The sequence below is a fragment of the Lepisma saccharinum genome, chromosome 18 (assembly GCF_977018435.1).
Source record: "Lepisma saccharinum chromosome 18, izLepSacc3.1, whole genome shotgun sequence".
NCBI lineage: Eukaryota > Metazoa > Arthropoda > Insecta > Zygentoma > Lepismatidae > Lepisma > Lepisma saccharinum.
Window position 1 is genome coordinate 10,927,645 of NC_139246.1, and position 25,565 is coordinate 10,953,209.

A 25,565-nucleotide genomic window follows, 5' to 3' on the forward strand; every position below is an offset into this window, starting at 1 on the left:
AACGGTTGATTTTCCTGGTGCAGAGTCCGAATAATGTTTACCAAGCCAAGCCTTGGCTTCAACAGTATTTTTTTTCGCCAAAAAGCAATGCTTTATTAACACACGAAATTCTTTTTTATCCATTTTTTCACAATAACAAAAGCTGCTTCACTCACAATGCTATATCTCACGAACTAATTATCCGGCAGCTGTGAAATTTACACACGTATCTTTTGAAGGTTAGTACTAAGTAAAAATCACATGGATTTAATTCTAGTAACGCCATCTATGAGTCAGCCTACGAACTTTTCAGCCCACCTGGTATATATGAATTTACTACGGAAATGTTTGTTGAGTGTGTTAATGAAACTATAATGATTTCAGTAACTTTTCTTCCAGTGAAAATGAAACATTCTGGATGTACCCTAAATTGTAACTTAAAATATTATATAAAAGTCTTTGTAGCTGAATTTTGGCAATTTTTTTAATGTTATCAGCTGCCTGTTTATTTACAGTTTAACATGATTAGTATTTTGTGTATTATTCTACACAAAATGTTTGCTTTTTTTATTTTTATTTGATTTAGTTTATTTTACTTCGCGTTTTGTGCCTCTTGGCTAATTTGCGAAGATGGGGATGAGTGATGAAATGATGAAATTGATGAATGGACAATCACAAACAACCAAGCCCGACCGGGAATCGAACCCGGGACCCTTGGCGTCGCAGCGCGATGTGCTAACCACTCGGCCACAGGGTAGGGCTACAAAATGTTTGCTATTTTTGCCTATAAAAAATATTGAATTTTAAATGAAGAGAAATTTGAGTGTGTTTACAGTTTACATTTCCTTTCATGTGAGCTTCACCTCATCATACATATATTTTGTTTCCTTTCTTTTTCTTTCTTGGAGCCTAATAAACACCATTAAATGATTAAGAGATTAATGTACTTTCACCAAAAGTGGTTCTGATATCTGCAAAATCCTTATCCTACATTATTTTGTATATTATTTATTTATTTATGTAAAACAACGAGTTTTTAAAAAAAACATCTGATTTGTATCGCGATTTAAATCAATCCATCTTGATTAGAACTAACATTTATTTTTCTTTCCATTTACAGGCAAAGAAGAAAAACTCACAATGGTGCGCCCAGCAATGTTGCAATGCTCTCCCCCACCTCTACATCATATTCAGAAGTAAGACGACTAAGTGATCTGTTGTGCATGGATCAGTGCCGGATCTACAAATCTTGCCCCCCCGCAAAAATTACCAAAGGCCCCCCTCTACCTACCTACCTTTACACACACACACACATAAACATATACAATCTGGTTATACAAACACACAATACCACCCTTTTTGAAGAAGGTCCTAAATTCTTAGGTATCCATCTGTATGATAAATTACCTGATCACATGAAAACAATGCAATCAGAACACAATTTAAGAAGGAATTATCAAAATTCTTATTACGACATTGTGTTTATTCAATAAATTAATTTCTAAACTTTAAAATATTTATCATTATATAAATTGTCAACAAAGAGAGTTCGATTGTACAGAAAAGATTATTATACCATTTACATGATCATATACGAATTATTCACTATATGCTATTATTGTGCCTAAATGATCATTAATCGGTTCTTTATATGTTTTGCATTCTTCAACTTTATTCCATGTTGTAAAGTTACATATTTACATTTACATTTCATTTTACATTATAAAAGTTTCTTCGCTTATTATTGTGCTCGCCTTAAATATTATACAGGGTGTCATTTTAATGGCGCCCACGGACCACAGATTCATATAGAGGACATCAAAACAAACAACATTTCTCAGTAACATTTTTCTCGTTGGTGCGTCGATTCAACGCTACAGCCGTTCAAAAAAGACCATTTTGCCGCCTGGATGCTGGCAACCCAACACAACATTTGATCGTATCTGTGACGTTATTTCCTGCGGTGAAACAGCACACGGCAGGGTTGCAAGGAACACGTAAATTTTGTGAAAAATTACAAACTACCAACCACATTATTAGCTGTAAAACAAAGCGAGAAACGCATCCAGTAGACCGACTATCATAGCCTACCAGCCAGAAGATCAGCAGTCATCTCAGGAGAAGGGGAAAGTGAACCAACGATATAAGAAATGCTACAAAACCTATTGAAAATGAAGTGTGAGTATCGGATTTTGTCTCAGCCTACATGTCAAATATCAACAACAATAAATGTTATTTGACTTATAGCTTACATGTGGCTGTTTACGCCCAACTACATGTCAAATATTTGCAAATCTCTGTGCAAGGTTAATATCTACAGGTTTGTGTCCAGATGCCATGTGGTACAGTGGGATCCATGAGTATTACCGTGCAAATTGTCCATGACTATCTTCATTAATTTTTCTCTTACATCCTATGTGTTTTTAAGCGATGAATTTTTATGTATGCTTTTGCAAAAGTTGTCAACAGCTTGTTTTGAGTTTTCTTTTAATTCTTGAAGCTCTTATTGGGTCAAATAAACTGCACGAACATGATGATGGTCAACTTGCACGGTAATTCTCATGGATCCCACTGTACTTTTGTACTGATAAGGGAAGTATCCGAGGTTCACGTTGTTACATTACGGCTAAAACACGTACAACCACAGTAACAATTTTATGATGAATCAGTAACGAATGTCCTGTTCACAGCTGCAACTACTACATGTGTATCCGGTGCATGGATAAACACAGTCGTCGGAGAACTTGTATTACTACTACATATATCCCTGTATTTTCAACGATTTTTGCCACTTGCCTCATAATGCCCTGAAAATACATCATATTAGCCTATGTGTTGCTTAAATTTGGAATTTTGAGTTCTTTCATTTCTATTTTGTCATCTGTTCAGTTTCATTGTGTCACAGACAACTAGTATCAAGGACGAAGTGGATAGACTAAATTGTAGATGCCAACTTGGTAACTAGATTTACAAATATTTGACATGTAAACTGAGGCAAAATTCGATATGACCACTTCCACTTGAGTTCTATTTTATTTCTATCATTTTTCGTATCGTTTGTTTACTTCCTGTTACGTTACAGAACGTGTTTTCTCGTTTCGTTTTACGGTACATAAGTTAATGTGGCTGATTGTAGCTATATCATTTTTCACAGAATATGTGCGTTCCTGGCAACCCTGGAACGCATCGCTTCACGACGGGATGTGACGTCACAAATGCAATCAAATGTTGTGTGTGGTTGCCAGCATTCAGGCGGCAAAATGGGCTTTTTTGGGCGACTGTAGGCGACTGAGAAAAGTTGTTTGTTTTGATGTCCGTGGTCCGTGGGCGCCATTAAAATGACACCCTGTATGTAATTTTATTCCTATAGTGTATTCTTCCTTTATTTCGATTTCTTTCACGTAGAAATTCTTCAAATCATTAATTACTACAATTCTTGTCTAAAATGGTATTAATATTTTATTACTGTATGTATTATTATATGACGATTTGCATACCAATGGACATGGGTCAACTGAAATAAAGAATAATTATTATTATTTTAATATATATATATATATATATATATATATATATATATATATATATATATATATAAGGCTAAATGGGATTTCTCGACCTAGAGTCAAAAACCCTGATGGAACTGATATGCAACCTATATCCAAACACCATAAGTTTGGTGCAGTGAATTTCGGTGAAGTCCGGAGGGCTCATATGCTCATATAGCCAAATCCACTCTCCTCACCTCCTCGTTGGGGCCCCCTGGGATCTTTCAAGATGCGAAAGAGAGAGTGGTGTGCGGAAAGCAACGGGAAGCTACCGCATATATCTTTTCCCTAGAAAAACTGTAATCATGATGAGTCATTCCAAGGCAAAATATTCCGGACGTAAACTAGCCCCCCCCCCATTCGGATGTCCGGGAGGGGGATGTCTGGGAAGGACACGTTATGACAAAGGACACTGATGGGGAAAAGAGAAGCAAACAGAAGGTAAGATTAAGGATTGGAACGTGGAATGTCAGAACCCTGTTACAGTCGGGAAAGCTAGAAAACTTAAAGGCAGAAATGAGAAGAAACAAAGTAGATGTTATGGGAATATCAGAAGTGAGGTGGGAACAAAATGGTGAAATAGTGAGCGATGAGTTCAAGATGTTTTATTCTAAAGGTGATCAACAAGGAAACCGTGGTGTGGGAATAGTGCTAGGACCACGTGTGAGACATAAAGTTATAGCAGTGCTTTATGTGGATGACAGGATTATAATGGTGAAATTTCAAGGAAAGAAGAAAGACTTAGTGTTAATTCAAGTGTATATGCCACATAGTGGGTTGTCAGAAGAAGAAGTGGAGGAAAACTATGAGAAGATAGAAGACTTGATGGAAAAAGAGAGAAAGAGATCGTGCATTATCGTAATGGGTGATTGGAATGCTGTAGTAGGAGAAAGGCAGGATGGAAGTACAGTAGGAAGATATGGATTAGGTGAGAGAAATGAGAGAGGGGAAAGCCTGGTAAATTTCTGTAAAAGAAACTCCCTAATAGTTGGAAACACACTGTTCCAGCAACATAAGAGAAGGAGATACACCTGGATATGTCCAAGAGATTGCAAAAGATACCAGATAGATTACATACTGGTACAAGAAAGATTTCGAAATTGTTTGAAAAATGCAAAGACATTGCCAGGAGCTGACATTAATTCAGACCACATCTTGCAAATAGGAGAAATCAATCTTACATTGAAGAAGATAACACAAAACCAGGTGAGCAAGAAACCCCACTTAGAGAAGCTAAGGGAAGAAGAAGAAAGACAAAAATTTGCAGAACATTTCCAAGGAAACTATACTAACTTTAAAGCTAGTTGTAACAACAAGGATGAGATGTGGGATGGAATAAAAAGCTGCTTACAGAAGGCAGTGGATGAAACAATAGGCTACAAGGAAAGGAAAAGTGCAAAGAAACCATGGATTACTGAAAGTATACTGGAAAAAATGGAGGAACGGAGAAAATGGAAGAATGTAAATACAGAAGAGGGAAGACATATTACAGGATACTGAATAACCAGCTAAGAAGAGAAACTTACAGGGCAAAAGAACAATGGATGAAACAAAAATGCGAAGAAATTGAAGAACTGGAAAAAAGAGGAAGGTATGACTTGATGTATCGTGAAGTAAACTGCTTGGGCTTCCAAAAGAAGAAATGGAAAATAATGTGGATGATAGAAGACGAGGAAGGATGTGAAAACACAGACATAAAGGAATATCGAATGTGTGGGTAAGTACGTTGAAGAGCTCTACCAGAAAGAGAATCGCCCAGATAGTCTGAATGTAGAAAATGAAGATGACGTGCCTGATGATGAGAAAGGATACTATATCCTGAATGAAGAATTTGAGCAAGCACTCAAAGAAATGAGGAATGGGAAAGCAACGGGCACTGATGAAATTCCTGTTGAACTTATCAAATGCCTGGGAGATGGAAAAAGAGAAATACTACACTTACGCAATGAAATCTATGAGAAAGGGGATTGGCCACAAGATTTCACGGAGACTGTTTTGGTACCTCTGCAGAAGAAAAGCAATGCCAGAAAATGCTCTGAGTACAGGACAATCAGCTTGATATCTCACTCGGCAAAAATTCTTCTAAGAATTCTGAACAGACGCCTATACTCGAAGGTCATTGGCGAGTTAGAGGAAGAACAGTTTGGTTTCAGGAAAGGAAGAGGCACAAGGGATGCAATTGGTTTACTGAGGAGGACCGTTGGGGAAAGATATTTAGAGAAAGTAAAGGAGGTGTTTGTAGTATTTGTAGACCTGGAGAAAGCCTTTGATAGAGTGAATTGGGTTAAACTTTCAGAAATTCTGAAGAAAAGTCGGGTAGATTGGAAAGAGAGGAGACTTCTAAGCAACTTATACATGAATCAACGAGTTAAAGTGAGAACAGGAGACGAAATGACAGAAGGCTGTGAAATTGGAAGAGGAGTACGACAAGGATGCTGCCTATCGCCTACTTTGTTTAATATCTATTTAGAATATATAGTGAAAAATTGTTTCCAGGGAACAGGAGGTGTCAAATGGGAGGAAGAAGAATAAACTGCATAAGATTTGCTGATGACATGGCATTATTCGCTGAGGATGAAATAACCATAAATAGTATGTTAGAAGAGTTAAACAGCAGCTGTGAGCAGTATGGGATGAAGATTAATGTAAAGAAGACAACGGCAATGGTTATTGGACGGAAACCAAGGAATATTAATGTGAGAGCAAACAGTGAAAGAATCCAGCAAGTGGATAGCTTCAAGTTCCTCGGATGCACTATAAGCAGTGACATGAGCTGCAAACAAGAAGTGAAAATGAGAATCGCAATAGCAAAAGAAGCTTTCAATAGAAGAAAAAATGTTTTTTTGTGGACCCATGGACATAGGTCTAAGGAAGAGATTAGTGAAATGTTTTGTGTGGAGTGTAGCACTATATGGTGCAGAAACCTGGACGTTGAGAAGAAATGAAGAGAAACGACTCGAAGCTTTTGAAATGTGGACATGGCGAAAAGTGGAGCGTGTAAAATGGACGGACAAGATAAGAAACGAAGCCGTACTGAAAAGAGTTGGTGAAAAAAGATCTATACTGGAGACCATCAAGAAGAGGAAAAGAAACTGGTTAGGACACTGTCTAAGAAGGAACTGCCTGCTAAGGGATGCCTTGGAGGGAATGGTTGAAGGAGGAAAAGTCCGTGGAAGAAAGAGATATCAGCTTATGGATGATATTAAATTAACTGGGTCGTATGCTATTACGAAGAGTAAGGCGGAGAATAGGGAAAGCTGGAGATTGCAGTGAAAAACCTGCCAATTAGGCAGAAAACAATGAATATATATATACACACACACACACGTGTGTGTGTGTGTTTTGGAGGGGGGGGGGTAATTCTCGATATCATGTTGACAAAGTCACATAATATAAGGGCCTTAGAAGGTGATTCAAAAGTCCCTTAACACCACCTGTAAAAAGTAAAGGAGTTAGGCTGGGTACAATTGGTCATGATAGAAACAGGTTAGGCTTAGAGGGAAACACATTGGTGTGTTCCAAGCGGACGTTCGCATATTGATGGCCGCCATATTGAATTCAACTGAGAATTTTTAAATGGGAAGGGAGTGATGAGATATATATACATGACACTGTTTTCTCACACCTGGAAAATGATACATTTGTTACAATCATGCAGCCATAACTTTTTCCTGATTAAAGATAGGTTGAAGAAACCTTCACCACTGCATTTATAGTGGAATTCTAGCCTGATTTGATTCTAGTCTGTCTAAGGTCGAAATTTTCCAGGCTTTGTCCCGCATAAAGCGACTCTAGGGCCCACCCAGCCTCAAATCAAATGGTACCGGGGGTGGGGTTAGGGGGTAAACGCGGCCGGAGCGTGGTGCTGATCACCACAAAGATGGCCGACATCGAAAATATGTGCACCCCTACCACCACATACCCTAAATGTGCCTTCATAGCACGGTGCTATAAGCATATGGAACATCTAACTTTATGTTTACCTGTACATATTGTATTCGTTTTGTACCCCTGAGTAAGTAAACTTATTTCTTATATACGCATGTACGAACCCTCTATTATGTCAATGCCTGAGGCCCCCCCCTCCCCCCCGCACTGCGGGGTTTTGCGGCTTGTAGATCCGGCACTGATTTTTTGATTTGATTTGATTTAGTTTATATTACTTCGCGTTTTGTGCCTCTTGGCTAATTTCCGAAGATGGGGATGAGTGATGAAATGATGAAATTGATGAATGGACATTCACAAACAACCAAGCCCGACCGGGATACGAACCCGGGACCCTTAGATCCGGCACTGGCATAGATAATTATTTGTGGTAAGTTTTGCAATATTGATAACATTTATTTAAATAGGCTAAGCAATATTTAGAAATTAGTACAGATAAGTGCATTGTTGTTGGTATACAGAGCGATATTGCATTTATAGTGGGATATTTGTAAAGGTAACACACACACACACACACACACACACACACACACACCCACACACACACACACACACACACACACACACACACACACATACACACAGATTGATAGTGTGTGTGTGAGAGAGAGAGTGGGTGAGTCGCGCTGTAGTCTAGCCTTAATGAGAAGTTGTCATTTGTAACACAGTTGTCAAATGTAAGAATACAATTTCATAAATATATTTCCTGGGAAGGGGGTGACTGCTAACCCAGTCTTGACATTGCTACATATGTGACCACAGACTTTTACAATACACTAATCAATCGTTTACAATGTATTGTTTCTAAATGGGTTAATTAAAAAGTTTTTGAACTCGCATCCTAAAAGGTTCATATTTCTTGAAGTTTCTAATATTTCTGAATTCAATGCTGTTTATATTTTATAAAGATTTGAACACAGCACTTTCTTCACTTACACCAGATTCGAAACTAAACTATATTAGCGAAATTTACAACAGTTTAATTGTTGCCAGTTTTTCACTGTTAATAAGGTCTGTTATTGCAACATTGGTTATTGGAATTTGATTTCAAATTTGTTTCAAATTAACTGTCAAAATTTGAATTCAAATTTGTTTTAGGTTAATTGAAATTAAAATTCCAACTTCAGTTTTATAAAAATTGTAGCTACTGTTTACGGCAATCCTAACGAGAAATTAGATTTCAAATTATAAGATTTTTTTTTTCATATTGTAAGATTTGCTTTTACAACAAATATTATGTCTTCAAATACTCGAGTGCTTTTTATTATCATTTCTTCAACGTCCTAAGGGATGAAATGTAATATAATGTGGAGGAACCTATACACTTATCTGTGGCAGAGCTGTAATTTCCCGTAAATTTGGAGTTCCCTCAGTGACATCAGATGCCCTCCCGAAAATCATTTAGCACGAATACGCATTTTTGTATGGTATTTAGGATAGGGTGACCAGACGTCCTGATTTTCGCAGGACAGTCTATTTTTTTAGGGCCATGTCCTACGGTCTGCGATGCTACTACAGAAAACCAAATATGTCCTATTTTTCAACAGCGTCTTGCGAAATATCCTGCAAAACATCCAGACGAATTGTTTACCTCTGTGAAACTGTTAGTGCCTTTTAAATTAATAGTATTGTTATTTGCAAAGAAATACTTGTAGATCTAAATATTTTCGCGGTCGCTTAGCTCGCGGCCTTCTTCTTGCCGTAAAACTTGAGATTTTGTGCTTAGAAGCACATATTGCATGCAGTCTGTTCATGATATAATATGTAAGGTGCTGGTTGATGATTAAAAGTATATGCAAGGGCGCTTTGAAAATTGGTAAAATTGCCCAATTCTGGGGATTTGCATTTTGATGCATTGATGAGATGATTACTACAGCTGTGGCAAGAGAGAAATATATTATCAGTATTTATTAATATTTTAATATTATTTTACAATGACATGTCCTTCCCGGACGTATGAACAGACTGTTGAAGTACACCATCCCGCCTGGTATATATGAATCTTGTAGCTGGAAGTGACGAGATTAATGGAAGTGCCCATTATATACTCAATGTTCAATCCACTTCAGAGATCTAGGTTTACATGCATTGTACAGAGAAAAATGGCCAATGCATGTAATGATTTACACCGATGGTTCTAAGAATAACAATAGTGTAGGATGTGCCTATTACATCCCAGAAAAAAACATTTATCAACAATTTAGATTACCTATAGATTCATCTATTTTTACTGCGGAAAGTTACGCCCTATACAAAGCCTTACAATATGGAATAGCGGAAGACTATAAAAAAATTCTTCTCCTTACAGATTCTCTGAGTGTTCTTCAAGCATTATCTACATCCTATCCCAAATTATGTCACCAATCATATCTTATTATTTTAATTATTCAACAAATTCAATTTGCTTGCAAAAGAAACATTGACATACAATTCAGTTATGTCAAAGCACATAATATTAATGTAGGAAATGATAGAGTGGACATATATTCTAAACAGGCCAGAGATTTACAACTCATAAGTTTCAATAGGTTAATGTATACTGATTTATTACCACGAGTAAAAATCAAACTTATGGAACAATGGAATGAATGGTGCAAGGATCAATTTAAGTTTGTGGGTAACACATATAGATGGTTTGCAGAATTTAAATCTAAAGTCCCTTGGTTCAATTCATACACACTCCCACGGCAAGTCATAGTTTTTATTAATAGATTAAGAACAGGACACGTACGTACACCAGCACATTTAGCAAAAATAAAAATTAAAACTCAAGAAAATTGTAAATGTGGCAATAATAATCCTGATGCTCAACATTTAATTCTAGAATGTCCAATCTATTCAGATCAACAAATCATACTCTACAAAGGTTTTCAACGTTTAAAAATTATATTTCCAATATCACTATCATCCATTTTAACAGATTTATCCCCTTCATTAATATGGATGCTGTATGCATATTCTCGAAAATGTAGACTTGAAATATAAAGTGATTTTTAAGAGACAGCAAAATGGACAAAAAAGTGAATTATTTATAATTGTTATATATTTGTGATTCCGATTAATTTGTGAGACTAACTACCAACTTTAGAAGAAAACATTAAAATAAATTTTAAAAAAACAATAACGATGTCCAAAGTCGACAAGATAATGCTCACAGGGACAAAAAAAAGAAAAAGAAGAAGAATAATGGAAGTGCATGAGAGAAAGATTGTGCTGTTACTGTGATTTCTTTTTTGAGAGTTTCGTTATGCTGTAAAACTTTCGTTCTTTTTAAATTGCATAATCAAGATAAATAGATTCTGAATTCATATGTTGAAACGTAAGTTCTGTGTTTTTGTGTCTATTTACTGCAAATCTTAATGTTTTCCCGTGCCCTGGGAGGTATCACGCATATACCAATATACAGTCTCATGTTGCTCATTCTCAATTTGTATTGAGATAAATATATTCTTATGACTGTAGGAAGGCCAAGACGAAGATGGAGGGACAACGTTGAGATGGACCTAAGGGAAATCGGTAGGGATGGAAAAGAGTATATAGAACTTGCTCAAGATAGGGACAGATGGAAGGCCTGTGTTGCTGCAGCCAGTGATTTATCTACACCTCCCTAACACCCCCCAACACCCTCCCAAATTTTGACCAACACCCCCCCCCAAGCAGAAAAGTGGAACACCCCCCCTGTAGGGGGGTGTAAGTATGGATTTTTATATCAACAATAGAATAACAATACTTCAACATAAAGGAACCATTTGTAGCTCTACAAGAAGCGTAGTCCAATGGACCTTTCGATCAACTACAACCAAAGTGTCAAAGAAGGAGGGTGGAATTTTCAGCATGGTTATTTCCTGAAAACACCAGCTTCCTTGACAAGGCTTTGGAAGGGACACTGCCATCTGGAAAATGTCAAACTGACCTCTCGCCCTCCTTCCAGGGAGCACATACCGCACACAGTGTTGACAGTTCAGCGTTTGAATACCTAAATAAATATTTCTTAAATACGTTACAGATTTGTAAATTGAACCCCTGAGTCAATGAAATTTATATTGCGTTGCATTTTCCTTTCAATTCTTTCATGTGAAAAATGTACGATAAAAGTAAGGGAAGATATTCAAAGATACAGGTTTGACTTATTAGAGTGAATTCTGTTACTATGGTTAGCAACACTATTTTCTGTAACTTGGGCGAGATGGATGATTTTGGAGTGGTAGAGAAAAGAATGGTCAAATGCCTTAGACCTTAGGTCAGAATCTTAGTGTAGCATCTCAGTTCGTGTGTTGTCGTTCTGCTTAGTGTAACAATGTCTGAAACTTTACTGCAAAAGTGGTTAAACAAGATACGGGATTTTGAAAAAGAGAATGGAATCAGACAGAAAGAAACTGAAAAGGGTGAGTAGAGAAGCAGTGACACTATATGTAGGTATAATTTTTCCCAACAGATTCATAAAGTACCAATATAAAATTTACTGACAGAGTATTCGCTATAAAACTGCAAGTAATTCATGAAGAACCGAAGTGATTCATTCACGTCTATAGTTGATGTATGTGACCACATTTTTGTGGCTCTAAGATTTTTTACCTTTGTAAATGAAATTATATATTAGAAAGAGAGTTGTAAAAAAGGGGGGGTTCGCACGAGGTGGTTGCCTTGGAGCTAAGGACAAATGGCGTGTCGAACAAGCAAGAAGGATAAAAATAGAAAAGCGTTATAGTCGTGGTGTCCTGTGAAATTACTGGCATCCTATTAAATTAAAGTTATTGTCAGTTTGCAAAGATATAGATTTAGTACAAATTGTCTTCCTCTTCTTATGTAGTCGGTTCCCTGACATAATGACATATTTAATTTTTTGCAACTTTTAAGAATAAGCAAAGGAAGTATGAGGAATTAAACATAAAAATAAATTTAATTTACATTAAGTCCCAAATTTATATCTGACCATAGGCGCACCAGTGGGGGCAAGACGACGCTTGCCACTCACTGCCTGCTGGAAAACGTGGAGATAAAAATTTTGTTTGGTTCATTGTGTTCCTTGTGCTGGAAAGTGAAATAAATGCTATTCAATTTTTAAATAATTGAAAATAAAACATTACCTCAATTTAGAAGTGAAAATTCATTGCCTTCCCTTTGCAGCTAACATGCCATACGTTTATTTGCACATGTTTTTTTCATTTTCTTTTAAGGCAAAGATACACATGACTCCTAATTCCATAGTGTCTCTCGTCCAGTATTTGAAAGATAAACTCTCAACAGGGTGAATAGTATTTTCCAAAGTTTTGTAAGGGCATAGGACTTCAATATGAAATTGCTTGACCGATTTCGTTCAAAAGCAATACCAGGCATCTATCAACTTGCATCCCAACTTCCCACTAATTTTAAAGTCTTCATAACCATACTCTAAATATATAGATTCATTACTTTATTTCATTATTAATCATTAATGATTGTTTAAATAGAGATTTGAAAACAACAGCAGTATTTGTAACTCACTCGCAACATAGAACTATTAAAATTATGCATATTTTCTAACTGAAGCTAGAACAGGAGGGGGCAGGGTGCATGTGCTTAGGTAAAGAGGACACCGAACGAGCAAAGCAAGATTGTAAAGAGTAAACATCGTGGGATACTGTGAAATAAAAGTATTGTCGCTATGTCTAATTAATAATATGCATTATCTGTTTGAAAAGAAATGGTTCTAAAAATTTTCTTGCTCGCTTCGCTCGCAGTGCATTAATTTAGGTCATATTATACCTGTATTCAAACATGCAAGCGCGCGCACACCCATGCAATGCATTCTCACTGATATTTCATCAATGAATTGGCCACCCTCTAAGATGAACTCCGACTTACACCTATGACAAGAACCATACAAATACAGTTTGAGAATATTGCGCAAGTGTTCCTAATTTCTTTCTAACTAGCTTAAGAATTGCATGAAATGATTTCTGGTAATAATGTGTTTAAATTTTGTGTTTTTTAATGTCATCTCGTGTCTTTTGTCTAACGATTGATTAAATCAAGTAGTGAACATTATCGGAAAGCAATACTCGAAATGTTAGACTGAAATGTTAACATTATCACAAAAATCTATTTCCCATCTTTTCCTGCATTTGACATATCTTTTTTACTGAAATGTTACGTGAAGGGAAAGGGGGGGGTAATCTCTGGAAACATCTATGAACAAATTGAATTAGAAACGGTCCAAAATATTCACTTAACATCTCCAAACTTACACCCCCCCAAAAGTTTCCAACACCCCCCCAAGAGAAAAATCCTGGATAAACCCCTGGCTGCAGCCATGAACCTTCGGGTTTAAGAAGGCTAGGGAGTTAGTTAGTTAGTTATATTCTTATGACTATTAATGTCTTATGGTTGAATCTGGCACGACCGTGTCAATAATGTATTAATGTTTTATGGTAAGAAATTAAGGAAACGCACACAAAAAACAGTAAGAACGAGAGATATAGGAAGATTAATCTATAAAATTAAAAATATAAGCAAGAAGAGGAACGAAAAAGAATGAAATGAAAATGGAAATATGTAAGGTGGGAAGACTTCCGTGGTGGAGAGGTTGAACGCTAGGACGCCAGGGGTCCTGGGGTCTAATCCCGGCCTGGGCATGGATGTTCTTTGTGAGTGTCCATTCATTAATTTAATCATATCATCACTCATTCCCATCTTCGCAAATTAACCAAAAGTGAGAGAAAGGCGATGTTAAATAATAAAAATAAAATCAAGAAAAAACAGATTAAAGAGAATTGTGTAATATTTCAGAAGACATGTAAACAGTATGACTTTTTCTTTACGAGGGAAGGGTGCACTTGACCTTATTCTCTTTTAATTATAGCTGCAATCTCCCCCGTACGCATCCATGGATGTCCTGCTTTTCATTTCAGAAAATCTGTTCACCCTAATGTAAGACTCACTGCCCATACCGGAATCTACCTTGGTGATGTGATGACGGTTGCTAAAGTAGTTCCTAAAGCGCCCACCAGATGGGGATAGCATCAGGCAGAGCGAAATGTACACACGTGACTAGAATGAAAGCCAGTAGATGGCTCTGTCAGTTTCTGGATTATTTAACTGTAATGAAAGGAATCGCAATGAGATGAGGGGAGGCCAAGGTTTACGTTTAGGTACATACCCAAGTCGTTTGTGCGATCTCGAAACTTTGTTTTGTACAATTCTAGAACTTCGTTGGATAGTGAAGCCACAATAATTCCATTCTTTCCCTGTTTATTTCCATTTCTCTCTTTATCTTTTATGTCTTCCTCCTCCCTCTCTTTGTGAGTCTTTCTTCTTTCCTCTGTTACAGTATTTTTGTCCTTCTTTATCCTCTGTATCTTTTTCTTTCTATACTCTTTCCTTCCTTCTTTTGTTTCTGCCTCTTTTCATCTTTCCTCTCTTAACTCTTTTCTCCTTGGTTTATCCATCATTTTTTATTTCAGTCTCAATTTTTTCCATCTCTTTGTTTCGCTTGTTATTCCCGTTTGTATGTGGCTGTTGGGCAGAAGGATGGGCCCAGTGATTAATTCCCACACTCCTAACACCCCTAAAATTTCTCACGAGGGCCCAATTTATGGTCATTTTGGCTCTAAATATCCCCCTAAATAGGACCCTCCCCCAGATGGAAAACGTTGGATAAACTCCTGGGTGGGTTACAGCCATCCTTGACCACCCGGTGTCCACGCCTTTGCCAATTCCCTGCAGATAAAAGCAGTGTCGATGCCACAAGAGTTGGACTCCTGAGAAACAGGGGTTTGTCCACAATTTGGAGCCAAAATGACCCTAAATTGCGCTTTTGTGAAAAAATTTAGGACGTTGAAAACATTTTTGGGTGTTAAATGGTTTGTGGATAAATCACTGCTGAGGAAGCCCCCACAACATACAAGATATACTTGATTTAACGAACATGTACAGCTCACCGCTCGCGAGAAGATCCCCAAATGTGGGGTGGGGGGTGGACGTGCGGAGGGGGAAGATCGGTCTATCTCTATTTGCAGATTTTAGGGGAAGCAGGAAGTCTTCCGCTGCGGTCATTGTCGTTGTGGAAGTGCTTGTGCGTCGGTGTTTAATTGTGATTTTTTTGGGAGATTTTGCGTGGTTTTCGTGGTGTTTTAAGAGTTATGGCAGGTGTAAGGAGGAAAGGTACTACTGTGCATAGTGAAGAGCGTGAGATTATCAGCAAAGTTATTGAATTCTGAGATCGTGAATCTAAAGAAAAGAAATTTGTCAATTACACAGGCCGCGGTGGCTCAGTCGGTAACGCGTCTGACTACCTTGCTCAAGGTGCCGGGTTCGATCCCCGGCCGGTTCAAATCCGGGAACTTTTCTAACGTTGGAAGCGGGCCCGGCGCCCACCCAGCGTCGAATAACATGGGTACCTGGGGGAAACCCTGGGGGGTAAAGGCGGTCAGAGGCGTGGTGCTGATCACATCACCCCCACTCACGACCGGATCAAGAAAGTGTGGGGCGTTACCCCCACACCCCCTATACGCCTTCATGGCGTGGTGCTAAGCACAGGGGAACACTTTACCTTTTTTTTTTTTTACACAGAGCACCAAGCGTGCGTCTGCAGCAACAGGTTTGTCGGAGCCAACAATCAAGAGGATTCGGAAAGATACGCTTGAACGGAATGGTCGACCACCGATGAGAAAACTTGTTTCCCCCGGAAAGATTAGGAAAACACCATTTCACCGTAATGTGACTCAATGATTTTGACATGAATTTCATCATGAATTCAATTTATGAATTTGTTTATTTCTCATTGGTTGCTGTTTTTTCTTTTCAGTGTACAGAATGTTTTTGTATTGCTTATCCTGTACATTATTTAGCCGTGTTGTGTCGGAAACCTTCGAATAAAATAAATTATCAAGAATGTCAATATGAATCAATCAGCCCAAAAATTTTCATGCCAAATCTAGATCGACAAAGTAATGTTTAACATTGTTCACATTTGTAGCTCTGTACATTGTAAGTGCAAAATAAATTTTCCCTATTTTTCTTTGCCATTTTCTTCGAACGCCAGTGAGGTACCAACCAATTCCGTCGTTAAAAATATCTTTAACATTGTAGTTAGTACAATCGTCAGGTTCTTTATTAAAAAAAATCAAAAGGAAAAATCGGTGTACTCTGTCAAGAAATCAACACCAGATTGACGATGATCATACCTTCACCGCTAATGTGGATACCCCCTGACCGTGCGCGGACAGTGATTTGAGCGTAGATGTGAATCAAGCCTTATAGCGAGACCAAAGCGCTTGTTTCTGACCCAGGGTGCACTCCCCCAACGTTAATAGTGGAGTCGCCTGGCCCTACGTCACTTGACTTCCAGCAGGGATCTTCTCCTGAGCGGTGAGCTGTACACCCACCGGCAATAAAATGGGACACCCAGATCCTGAGATGCGCTGTGTTGCATAACTCTACTGCGGTAACAGAACTTCCTACTGAAAAGTTGCTATTGAAGTTGGCTCATCGCCGTAATGTTAGGCAACACACAACACATTGCAAGGAAGCCAGTATTTAGGATTTAGATGTTCATTTTTTTGCCGGTGACTGTACCTTAATGTGCATTCTAAATATGACGTACCAGACCGACCAGAAAACATTCACTTTTGCTGGTTCTGTGTCAACCTCGGTAGGGTAGTTGTTAAGGTACCCTTGAATCTCTGTACCTCCTGGAGAAAGTGAAATATTTTGCAGTTTATGAAGATTTTGTTGTTTATGAACGTTTTCCGTCGATTTTTGCTCTCAGAAATGTGTTATTCTGAAGTAAAGGAAGTCTGTTACCTTGGCGTTTTACTTTACCGTGTAGCAGAACAGCCCGAAGGCTTCCGCAAGTGAATGTTGCACCCAAAACGACTTTCCACAACAGCAGCTATTAGCAGTTAGGTTAGGTACTGATAGTTATTCTTGACGTGTTCTTTCGCTATTTTAGTGTGCATACAAACAGTGTTTACTAACAAATGCGGCGAAAGTACTCCGAAATTGCAGGTTTTAACTTAGGTGGGCCATTCTTTGGGATGGAATATCTCCGTTATTTGTGCTCCTAACGCTGGAAACACTTTTACAGTACGTAAGACATTGAAATCTGTCGATTAAAAAAAATCGACGTAATTCTCGAGGGGGTACAGTGGGTAACCCCGTTGTTAGAAGTCGTACTATGACACCGTGAGTTCCGAGTTCGAACCCTCGGTAAGACAGTTATTTGTGTTTGTAAAAGGGGGAAACTACCGCTTAGAGATGTTCGCTTTTTAAAAAATAAAATCGGTCCCTCAAGAAAACAATCGAGTTTGAAGTTATAATGTTCTTACAACACCCTTTCAATAATTACCATAAATTGCTAAGACTGAAATAAAATATTACTAGACCTCGGATATTTAGGTTCTAAAAAGTGTGCTTTTAGGTTCATAAAATAGGTTCTAAAATCCTAAAATAGGTCCTAAAAATCTTGTTAGACTCCAAAAATCCTGAAGTAGGTTCAAAAGATCTTAAAATAGTTCAAAATTTGTGAATGATACTGTGAAAATCGGACACCTATATCCTGAAATATGCACTATCTTGCATAACGTTATGTGTGTTGCCTAACCATACGGCGATGACAGAACTTTCCCTTGGAAATTTGCTATTAAAATCCACTCTTCGAAGTATAGTTAGGCAACAATCATTTTTCATGTTATCCACAGTCAAACTCAGCAATTTTGTCTGTGAGGATCATTTTATATGCTGAAAATAATCTTTCAACAAAAGCATAGTCAGTGGTGCAAACTTATGCTGAAATGTTAGTTTGCAAGGGGGTGAATGCCACAAAGCATCGAAGTGACGCGAAAGTGAGCAAGACCACACAGATCAGACCACTTTGGACTGTACAGGTAACAGTGGCACCAGACATTTCGCTTTGTTTAGAGTTTTGGACTTGGACTTGGAGGACGGGAAATCAACAGACGTTTCAAACATGTTCGTCATTGAATTATTTCGTGACCAATGCCTCTGTGTGACATAAAAATCCCTGTAAAACATTAAAAAAACATTCAAAAACGTAAAAAAGGCTTGATTTAGGCGCATAAACCTAAAATAGGTTCTAACAAGCAAAATAGTTTTTTTAGGCATTATAAAACTTCATCAGTTGTTGAGTTTTTTTTTAACAAAACGCTGACATAACTTTTTATTTCTTACATACCTGTAAAGGAAAAAATATTTGAATAACTTAAAATCCGAGGTCTAAATGTATACTTTTAGACTAACATTCATTTACATGGGGGGTCGTGATCCCCCTCGTCCCTCCCCTCCATGCATGCAGACCTCCATAGCAGAGTGGTTATCAGAGCGCCCTACAACGCCAGTGGCCCGGGTTAGAATCTCGGCATGGCCATGGGTGTTCTTTGTGAGTGTCCTTTCATCGATTGCATCATATTGTCGCTCGTCGCGATTAACAAAAGTGGCAGAAAAGCTACGGTAAATAACAAAAAATAAATCAAAATCAATTTAAGTTTATTCGGTAGCTCTCTCAGTTCACCAATTATTTTTTTTGTGGCTACATTCTCCTAACCCATGGTTGACAATAGTTTCGTGATTACGTAAGCCTATTAAAGTATTGATAATATCTAAACAATAGCCATGGTCGTAACTTGGGACTTAACTTTGGGAGGGGCTGGTACCAACCTGAGGCTTCACTTTTGCCGGGGGGGGGGGGGGGGGGCAGAGTCGAAAATTTTTCATCCAATTCAAATACTGTCCAGGATTATTTGCTAAATAACTGTTACATTTGCGAAGCCAGTAGAAGAGGAATGCGCCAAGGTCTGTTGCTGTTTAATATTCATAATTAATTTGCATGTAGTTAGAATTTATTTGCATAATTTAGAATAAATTTGCATATCATTAGAAAAATTTACATTTATGAATTTTTAATTATAAAATATGTAAATAGAAGCTAATTAGTGTTACTAAATGTTATGCATACTTTGCAGTAATGAATATAAAACCATATGCATAACATTTAGTAACACTAATTACCTTGTATTTACATATTTTTCATGAAATAAGTAATTAAAAATTCATAAAAGTTATAAACATGCAAATACATAAATGTAAATTTTTCTAATGATATGCAAATTTATTCTAAATTATGCAAGTAAATTCTAACTACATGCAAATTAATTATGAATATTAAACAGCAACAGACCTTGGCGCATTCCTCTTCTACTGAAGCCATAAATATTGTTATTTATTACTTAGCTCCTCAGGTCTTAGGATGTTAACAAAAGTACAAAAGTATCCTTAACTTGTAAATTTTAACAAATCTGAAAATTTGGGGGGGCAACTGCACCCCCTTGTCCCCGTCAAGTTACGCCTATGACAATAGCGAAAGCAAACCGCATGAAGATTCACGCGAATACTCTAAAAAGAATTCGAAACAGAAGATTTTTTTTTTCGGATTTTGGAATATCATAGCGGTTTTTCGAGAGGAGAGGAAAATTCTAAAAAAAAAGCTGCCCCCACGTGCCAAACTCCTAGAAACACATTACATATTTCACACATCTGGGTCGAAAAGCAGTAAGTAAACACAGATAATTTCAAAGAAACTTACCGCTCCTCTCGGTGTGTGTTCTTTTTCGAGCAACCCGATCTGCCACAGCCACTGGACAACCACTGCCAAACTACAACATTCCCAAGAGCTTGTTATGCATGGAGAACATCCAAAACGCTTCGTGGGATTATATTTGGAAACCTCCTTCACATGCTTCAAAAGCAGACACCTTTACGTCACGTGGTCTCAGTCTGCAGCCCTCCCACACACGCATGCTGCTGACGACAGGTGCGGGGTACGCATGTTCTTTCATTGGCTATTTGCAGAAATTGGTGCATAATAAGAGAGGAGGGATGCCGGGGTTTTCATCCCTCAAAATACATTTTTTAAAATTAAATGCAATGTTGTAACTTTATCCTATCTTGTGAGTGAACAATCGAAAAATGCAAGTATTATACAAAATTAAGTTAGAAGGTAAAAGGTATTTATATATTGTTCGTTTATTTTAACTTTTTGATTTAATTGTCTTTTGCATTGTGACACATCCTTTCCCATTGCACTAATATTTATTGTTATTAATTATCTTTTCTCTTGTGCAAATGTTTATTGTTCTTTAATCTTAATTTCTGTAATATACCTATCACTGATAATGTCAGGATAGTGACTAACCTGTATATACTTATCTTGTTAAGAGCTGTTGCCATGGCAATTACGAGTGTCTTTTGGCCTTGACTTGGAAGTTCGGGCTCGGTTTTTTTTGGAATAGGATCAAGTTAAATTATAAGAAGTTTAATTTCTTTGAGTGACATGGATTATATGTTAGGCATATAAGTATTTAGTTTGCAAAGAAGTAAAATAGACTTCCTTTTTCTTAGTGCAAACTTAACTTTGATTTTTATTTGGTTTGAACAACGAAGAGAGATATTACCCCATACCCTGTGAGACATCACGTGTATGCTTTCGAGTCTTTCATGTGAATTTATTATTTGCTCTGGTAGTTAAATCATGTTCTTTTGACCAAAGAACGTGTCAATTGTATTCCATCCTTGACACCAAAATACAATTAATTTCTCCTTTAAGTGTTACATTTTCCCCTCAACTCCACTAGAATATTCAAAGGTCAATTACCTTCGCTCTTTGTCTTGAATAATTTATTTTTCATCATTTGACAATTCACAGAAATTAAAATAAATGTTTTATTAAGTAAAGAGGCAGTGTTTCGTCTGTCCGACCCGTGACACAAAATTGTTTACGTATAGCCGCATGCCTGGGAAAGTATTTTAAGGGTAGTCATGTGTTTAATCAACAGTGTTAAGTTTCATAAAGTGTAAATCACCAACCCTCAGACCTTCTGTAAACAAACCGTCTCACCGATTCGATGTATCACTTCCCGTCAGATCTTCCCGCTAGCATAGAACTCGCCATGTTGAAAGTGGCACTACTTCCTTGCTGTTCACATGATTATTTTTAGAAAATAACCAATGTTATAAAATATCATTATGTACACAAATCTCTAAGCTCATTGAAAGTTACAATGCATATTCCTACAATATCTTCACACTGATCTTGCCTTGACATGTCACCAAGTTATTTTACGAAGTGCACTATATTTGGTGGAATACAAACCGTTATTAGGATGCTTGTCAAGGTTTCCAACCGCAATACATTTACGAACTTTCTTTGTCTTGTTTTGATCATCATCAACATATTTATTTGACTTACAGCATTGCATATGGCTGTTTATGCCCATTATATATTTTATTTACATAAGATATAATTTACATAAAATCTACAAACAAATTTCAAATACACTCCTATCTATATCAAACCTTAGAAATACGCATTACCATGTTATATCATTTTGTCTAAAAAAATGCAAGTAAAATATATTCAATTCGCATGTAAGAAAGAAGCGAAATATATGGGAAATGATTACTGGTGCAAAGAGTTAACCATAAAGGTGAAGCAATAAGTACAAAAGAAAGAGCTTTGGGTTTAAAGTGAGACGTCATTTGCGGCAGCGTATCCCATACTACAAATTGGCCGCTCTTTTATCATACGTAATGAATCCTGTAACAACGATGGATTTTCGTGTGGATTATTTTACTTCTGTGAGTTTGCAATGCTTTCTGCATGCACGTGGTTTTGTGTACAGAAGGTCTCAGGGTTGGTGATTTGAACTTTAGTTCATTGCACAGAAACTGTAAGAAAAATGTTGCTTAATTACCAGTAGAATAGTTAGTTTAATGTAAAAAAATGTAGTCCGCGTGTCCCACCCGTGACAATGTAATGCCCCAGTTCTATGTGAGAAGCCCAATCACAAAACTTTAATACCAAAATTTTACCCTAACTTTTGAAGTTTTATCCCCGCAAAAGAAAAATCCTGCACAGCAAGTTCTTTTTTTTCTTCAACGTATGCAAAACTTCATAACAAAATAAGACAGCTATGTATTTCAGTATCAGTCCTTATGAAGTGTAAAAATATAATGAAAAGAGTTGTGCTGGATTTTCACTCATTTGGTGGATCGAGAAGAGATCTCTCACCAAGCACATAGGCGTAACATATAGGCATTGCCCCCAAAAATTTTTCAGCTTTACCTTTAATTTACCTTAATATTTACATGCTAAGGTTTTTTGTTAACCTTCTGGGACCCGAGAAGGAAATTAATAAAGAGTAATTTTTATGATTTCGCAAATGTGAAAATAATTCAGCAAAATAAGCATGAATGCTTTATGGCATGGAAATCTCGATTCTGCCCGCCCCCCATTCCAAAGTTAAGCACCATGTTCGATTCTGCCCTCCTCAAAAAGTTAGGCCCTAAGTTGTGCCTATGTCCCCAAGGATATCAAATAATAACGATGATGATAGTAATAATATAATAATATTAATAACAATAAATTGAAATAATGATGGTTTATATTTATGTTTATAATTTAGTTCTTATTTTCTAATAATAATCATAACTAGGGAACGGAACTTTATGTGCTAAAAAACTCAGAAATATTTTTTTTATGTGTCATAAATGTTGAAAATATGTGATAAAAACAGGAAAATATCTGACAAAAATAAAAGCCATTTGGTAACAAAAACAAAATATTACATGCATTTTAAACACCTGAATTCAGTTTCTAAATGCTTACCTCTTAGTGAGCTGTTTTTTGGAAGAGTTGCAGTGGATCATCATAGTTTTTTTTACAAATTCTCCATTGTAAATCTGTGACGATTATCTCTAAAAAGCATCTTATATTGCGAGAAAGATCGCTCCACGTCACAAGAAACAATTCTTGCATATTTGAAGCACGAAATGCCACTAACGCTGAAGTTTTCCAAAGCTTCCTCTTCGTCTACTTCACCTTCCAAAACACGTGCAATTTTGCACAAAGTTTGAAAACCTTGCTTTTTCCCAAAAATTTCTGTACATTTAGAGTTTAGACATTAGCACTTTTGCGTTAGATCCAGTGGGGGTAATATTTTCCCCCAATAGGATCGTAGGCGAGGCGCCAGAAGTCTGCCAGCGAACGTGTTCAAAGACAAAACAAAGCTAACACTCTCGATATGAAAGAGGTGCGGAGAATAAACATTTTTCCTTCGAGGATTTCGAGGCAGCTGAAGTCAATGAGCGATTTTATGTATTTAAAATGAAAATTCGCTAAATATGTATTTGCACACGGAAAACTGGAAAATATGTGTTTTTATGTAAAATAAAATTTGCTGTGTTGACATATAAGTCTATGATCAGAATTTTTTGCAAAAAAAGAGGGTATCTATCTTATCGAAGAAAAAACATTTATTTACCTAAAGTTCCGTTCCCTAATCATAACCATGAAAATATCATGTTCTTTCCTACTATTCAAGTTTCATCATGGGTTCGAATCCCGGTCTGGTATGGGTTTTCTCTGTGTATGCCCCTTCATCAATTTTATCAATCACTTATCCTTGCGATTAGTCAAAAGTGGAAGGAAAGTGACGTAAAATAAACTAAGCCTATCAATAAAATCTGATCGTCCCTACAAAAATTTCTTGTGACCATGGTGTCATCGCTAGAGAATTCCGTCGAGTGCCTTGCTTCGGTGACCCTTCTTTCCAGATATTTTTATCTGGTTCAGCATTTCCCCACAAACAGGAAAAGGTCATTTGAGGATGAGCCTCGTTGTGTTACCGCAATAGAGCATTTTCTTCTCCCTACTCATACCTCTATGGCTTTTCTTGGGCTGTCAGATGTGACATGCATGTCAGACATGACGTCACTCGGCTACCAGGTCGCGAGTTGGGGAGCGTAGCAAAAGGCGCGTGGCTGAACACCGCTGCTTGGACAGCGCAAACAAAACACGAGCAGTTCTAATACTCTTGATTCCGAGCGAAGAAACAGACCGTTACAACACCCCCCCCCCCCACCACCACGAACGGAACCGAACAAATCTAAAAAACTCTTGAAGCTTGCCTCCGTCTTGAATTCTCTCGTGTGTTTGATGGATTTTTTCGTTTTCTTCATCAACCGTTTTTAAACCGTGAAGGCTGGGAGTTTGTACGAGTTTGAATCCAGCATACAACACCATACAAGTGGAAATATTAATTCCCTTTTCAAGTTTTTAAAACCCATATTAGAAAGTTCAATTTTCGCAATCCAAGTCACTCTTTAGAGCAGCGGTTCTCAACCTGGGGGGCGCGCCCCCCTGGGGAGGCGTGATGAGCAATGAAAAATATATGCATGAATTACCCTGCCCCCCCCAAAAAAGTTGTGGCAAACACAAACCCCTTGTGTAGGCCTCAGAAAATAAACTTCAGCAAATAGTTCTCTCTGTAACTCATTAATTGTGATCTTAAGAAATAAAACCAAATGATGTAGCTTGAAATTTTAACTGCAGTGCGGGCAGAATGCTTTGTAATGTAGGCCTATTAAGCACTTTTATTAATTAATGAAAATATTCTATCAACAAAACAAGTATTAGTATTTTTTAATATCTGTAATAATAAAAGCATTGTAAAATATTCTTTGAGTTAGATTTATTAACCCTAACAGCACAGTTTTGTACATCAATAATTCATTACGCCTTGAGGGAGGGTGTGTGTACTAATTTGAGGACGCAAAGGGGGGGGGCGCAGGCCCAAAAAGTTTGAGAACCCCTGCTTTAGAGGAATGTTTCTCAACCACCGGCCCCTGTCATAAATTATACGGGCCCACGAGAGGTTCTGAAATGTGTTATTTTAGATTGCACATCAATTTTCATGAATAAATATTTTGTAGTGGAAATATTCTGATTAATTTGGATTTTTTAATTGTTCAAAATGCAACGTGGCCGACCTCCGTGGCGGAGTGGTTAGCACAGCGCTCTACGACGCGAGGGCTCCCTGTTTCGAATCCAAGCCTGGGCATGATGTTTGTGAGTGTCCCTGTATAAAATTTCATCATACCATCACGCACCATTATCTTTGCCATTACCGAAAAGTGACAGAAGTAAAGTAAACCAAATCAATCAATCAAAATGCAACATGCCAATGAAATCAGCACTGATCAAATTAATTTAATTATGTTGACCTGAGGAATCTATAAGATTTCATTAGTTCCAGTGGT

The 25,565-nt window shown here is 37.3% G+C and overlaps 1 protein-coding gene across 1 annotated transcript in view; it reads right to left on the reverse strand.

The window, feature by feature from the left end:
• The window catches only part of LOC146002385 (uncharacterized), a 132,679-nt gene extending 112,569 nt beyond the window's left edge, over window positions 1-20,110 (reverse strand). The window contains exon 1 of the mRNA XM_083140131.1: window positions 20,053-20,110. The gene's annotated coding sequence lies outside the window, so the exon portion shown is untranslated. The remainder of the gene's footprint in view (window positions 1-20,052) is intronic.
• Between the last annotated feature and the right edge of the window lie 5,455 nt (window positions 20,111-25,565).